This window comes from Eleutherodactylus coqui, chromosome 8 (assembly GCF_035609145.1).
Source record: "Eleutherodactylus coqui strain aEleCoq1 chromosome 8, aEleCoq1.hap1, whole genome shotgun sequence".
Classification (NCBI taxonomy): Eukaryota; Metazoa; Chordata; class Amphibia; order Anura; family Eleutherodactylidae; genus Eleutherodactylus; species Eleutherodactylus coqui.
In genome coordinates, this window is record NC_089844.1 from 188,609,951 (window position 1) to 188,615,071 (window position 5,121).

Sequence of the window (5,121 nt, forward strand, 5' to 3'; positions counted from 1 at the left end):
TATAACTTCTGTATGGCTCATAATTAATGCACAATGTACATTACAAAGTGCATTAATATGGCCATACAGAAGTGTATAGACCCACTTGCTGCCGCGGACAACCCCTTTAACCCCTTGAGTGGCGGGTTTCCTACCACCCTGTCGTGCCCACCAGGGCAGGTTTTTTAAAATGGTCTAATCATTGAATTTCAACTAGTTTTGCAGTTGCGTCTCAAGAGCCATAACTTTTTCATTTTTCCATTGACATGGCCATATGAGGGCTTGTTTTTTGCGGGGCAAGTTGTGATTTTTTAAACAGGGGGGAGGAAAAAAAGAAATGGGGAAAAAAGAAAAAAAGGGGCCATGTCATTAAGGGGTTAAATAATGTATTAACTTCCTTCTCTGTGTCATTATGACGCACGGATACCACATGTGTGATTGTATTTTTGATTTTTTACAAAGTAAAGGGAGACAAGTGTTTTTTTTATTTTTTTTTAAATTTTTTTACTTTTTTTTTTTTTTATTTTTTTTTAAATTTTTTTTTTTTTGTCCCTTTAGGGGACTTCCACAGGGACCCATCAGGACCCCTGATCACATTCCAGGGGTCCGATGGTGACAGCCCTTTACATGCTGCAGTGACAGCCCTTTACATGCTGCAGTCAAGGGTTAACACAGCAGAGATCGCAGGTTTTCTCTGATCTCTGCTGTAAGAGCTGGTACCTAGGTGTCCTCTCACAGCCAAGCACCAAGCTCTCCCTGCCACAGAGACCATCGGCTTGCTTCTGACAAGCCGATGGTCTCTATGGCAACCTGTAAACAAAGCAGGACATTGCCGACATGTCGGCAATATCTTCTGCTGGTTTTTCAAAGCCCTTGCTTTGTTCTCTGTGGGTCTGTGCAGGCAGAGCACACTGTCACAGCTTGTGGCATTGTGCTCTGCAGCTCCCATAGTGATACATAGCCCGGAAATCTTCCGGGCAGTATCGCTATGAGCAGTGGAGCTCGTCACGGAACTTTTCCGGGCGTGCCACTCAAGGGGTTAATTAATTCTGTTAAGTCGTCCTGATGGAAAAAGGTATCTTTTGTAGTCATCATCTGAAGACTCCTCGGCCGCCTGTTCCTCTTGCTCCGATCCGATAGAACTCTCGGAGTCGGAAGGCTCGACAGGAACATATGCCTTTTTCTGGCGTTTCGCTGGCGGCGCCAGCTGTGACGTTAGGGCTGATCGAACCTCCTCCTTCACCAGTTTCCTAACGTCATCCAAGAATCCTCCCGATTCCTCTTTGACTAGCCTAGCTACGCATGCTTTGCATAGAGGCCTCTGGTACGTGGCTGGCAGTCTCGTCCCGCACTCCACACATTTTTTGGGTTTTGTTCTGGGGGGGGGGGGGGGGGGAATGTCTTTTTTATCCCCCTAACAAACAAAGAGGGGAAAGTATTTTTTGCGGGTAAATATGCAATTTTTCCATATACAATACATTGGATTTTGCATTTTGTATTTTTTGCCGCACTGGCTACTTACGGCCACTGAGGCTGAGGTTTCAGCTATCTCTGGGGCTGGAGCACTCATTACTATACCGGTGGCTGCAGACACCCTGCGACCTGTAGTGCTGGTCCACCTTCTGGCTTCTCTCAGGTTCCTTTTTTTGAATTTTTGCGCGCCTGCGCAAAGTTCCGACCCCTCCATGCGGCTCCTGATGCGAGCGTGATGACGTCACCACGCTGGGCACGTGACACGACGCCCCGCCCCCCGCCGTCAAAGGGCTTCCTGGAGCGCCGCGCTGCCACTATACGAGGAGGAGGAGGGGGACTGAGTCTCCCGCTTTGTAGCCCCCATGGGCCGCCGCGGGAGGAACCTGGCCCGGGGGTTACCACCCCATGTGGCGTCCCGGGAGTCGTCTGGCTGGGAAGGGAGGACAGGCTGACCCACTGCCCTCCGATCCGCCCGTGAGTAGGCTTCCGGCTGGCTTCTCCACCAGCCCCACTCAGAGATCCTGCCTCCTGGCAGGACAGGAAGACACTGGGGAAAGTGGGGAAGGGGGGGGGGGGGAGCTTTTAACCTCTCAGTGTGTTCCTGTCCTATCAGGAGGAGGCAATCTCAATTGGTGCTGTCGTGGAGACGACTGGGGGAAAAAGGGACCGTGTCATTAAGGGGTTAAATAATGTACTAACTTCCTTCTCTGGGTCATTACGACCAGGGATACCACATGTGTAATTTTATTTTTTATTTTTCATAAAGTAAAGGGAGAAAGGTGTTTTTAATTTTATTTATTTTTTAAATAATTTTTAACTTTTTTTTTTTACTTTTTTTTTTTTTGTCTCTTTAGGGGACTTCCACAGAGACCCATCAGGACTCCCTGATTACATTCTGGGGGGGGGGGGGGGGGGGGCCATGGTCACAGCCCTTTACATGCTGCAGTCACATGCTGCAATTACAGAGCCCCAAGGTTCCCCACCCTTCCCCCATAATAGCATATACAACAAGAAGGTTTCCACTAAATATAACTACAGAGCCCCAAGGTCCCCCCGCCCCCCCAAACTACAGAGCCCCGAGGTCTCTCCCTATACAACAAATACAGAGCTACAAGGTCCACCCCTACTAAACAGCAACTACAGAGCCACAAGGTTTCCACTAAATGGTATTGATGTATTATGTCGTCACCGGTAGTAAGGCAAATTCAAAATCTCCCTGCACCCGGCTGTCACAGATAGCCGAGTGCAGGAAGATATGACTGGGGACCGCTGTATGCGGCTTCCAGTCATATGATCACCGTTATGCATCGGATAACGAGGATCATATAAAGTTAAAAAGTAAAAAAAAGTTTAAAAAGTTAAAGTTTCATCTCCCCTTATGGATCGTATTCGTAAGGGGGGATGAAATTACGTACCCAAGGTCCCGGATTTGTTCCCTGGTGGAATGTTGATCCGCAGATCTTACCCCAGCTTCTGCGCATGCGCCCGTCAGCATGATGGCGGACGCATGCGCAAAAGTGAAAGATTGCCCAAGAAATATAAAATCTCCCTGCTGCTGGTAGCCAAGAGCCTGGAGATGTCACGGGGAGCCGCGGTATGCGGTTACTGGTCACGTGATCGCCGTTATCCAATGCATAATGGCGATCACGTAAAAGTTCTTTAAAAAGTAGCAGTTTCATTTCCCCTCACCGATGCAATCGGTGGGGGGAGATGAAACATCTTCTCGGAGGCTTCCGCATTTGAATCCAGATTCGATTATCCTCCATGGACCCTTCCGGCTGCTGCGCATGCGCCCGCCGGCAAAATGCCGGACACGTTCGCAGGAGCCGGGGAGCCCAGGAAATTTTAAATCTCCTTGCTCCCAGTGACCAATGGTTGCTGAGTGCTTGGAGCAGTGACCGGCGGCCTCGCTGAGCGGTCCCCGGTCACATGATAAAGTAGCGAACTAACATTAGGCCGGTCACACATGACCGGAGAGGAATTACAGGTTCTGCATGCGCTTGATCAGCGGTAATCCACGGATCAATCGCATGCATTGGATTACACAATTCCCCCCAATTAGCGGGTCGGAATTACGTAATCCACTCGCAGAAACAGAACACAGCATGCTATATTTTACCACGAATATCTGCGACCTAGAGCCCTTTGTGCTCTATGACCACGGATATACTCGCACCCCATATGCAAACACATTGTGTACGGGCTGCGGGTACCCGGGTCATCTCTAAGCGACGGCGCGGGAAATGCAAACAAAAAAACGCCTGTGTGAGTAGGCAGTTATGCGCAGAACATTACGCAACCGTACGCAGGGTCACAGCCGGGCTCACAGCTGGGATCCGCTGCAGGCCTCGGCAAGCGGATTCCGCCTACGGCTACGTGAGCACGGCGTTATGCAGACCGCTACCAGTAATCCGTAATTTACAAGAAGCCCCAGGAACGCTCGCCTTCCTGCAGTTCCAGGAGCAGCTTGTTGAGCGCCTTCTCTGTGAGACGAAATACCCCCCAAAATACATGAGGGGGGAGGGGGGGGGGATACCCGGCTTTCTTGCCCCATGTGCCCAGCCCAACCAGCCTCCGTAATTACCCCTGTCTTCGGACATAAAACGCAGTTTATATTATTACCTTTATCTAATATTTAGGGAATGCCAAAAAATGGGGATGGCAGGGGGGGGGGGGGGTGAGGGGGGGGATTATTTTTAGGAAGTCAAATTTTTTTCCGTATAAGTGGGCAATGGGGCCTGGAATTTATTCAGTTCTGCCCTGAAATCCAGCGGGCATTCCCTCCATTATAGGCCTAGCCATGTGTCCTGTAAGTAGATTAGGGCCACAATGGGTATGTTTCTGAACACAGGACAAATGGGGGTATCCATTTTGGGGCGAACGTCTTCATTCCTATGTACACTTTCCAAAAAAACCTGTTTTTTAATTGACACAATTGCCAAAAAATGAAAATCGTAATTTTTTCCTTCGGCTTGGCTTAGATTCATTCAAAAACTGTGAAGTCAAAAAAGTCATCATACCCCTAGATAAATTCGTTAGGGGGTCTACTTTTCAAAATGGGGTCACTTGTGGGGGTTCTCCATCGTTTTGGTCACTCAATGGCTCTACAAGTGGGCAATGGGGATTAAATCTCCTTCAAACAAAATTTCTGTTCTGAAAGCCACCGATTGCTCCTTTCATTTTGGGCCCATTGTGCATCCAAACGTAAGATTAGGGCCACAATGGGTATGTTTCTGAGCACGGGACAAACAGGGGTATCCATTCTGGGGTGCAAATCCTAATTTTCATGTGTACTATAGAAAAAAGTCCTGTCTTTAAAATGACATATTTGCAAAAATATGAAATTTTTGTTTTTCTCTTCTAAATTGCATTGACTCCTGAAAAAAAACTGTGGGGTTAAAATACTCATGACACCCCTCAGTGAATACGTTAAGGGGTGTAGTTTTTAAAATGGGGTCACTTGTGGGGGTATCTATTATTTTGACTCCTATGAGCCTTTCCAATTTTGGATTGGTGTAGGAAAACAAAGTGTTCCTCAAAATGCTGAAAAGTAACGTTACATTTGTACGTCTCCTAAATGGTTAAAAAAAAAACGAAAGTTTTTCCAATGTGCTCCCAAAATAAAGTAAACGGATGGAAATATAAATCTTAGCAAAAATTTCTATATTA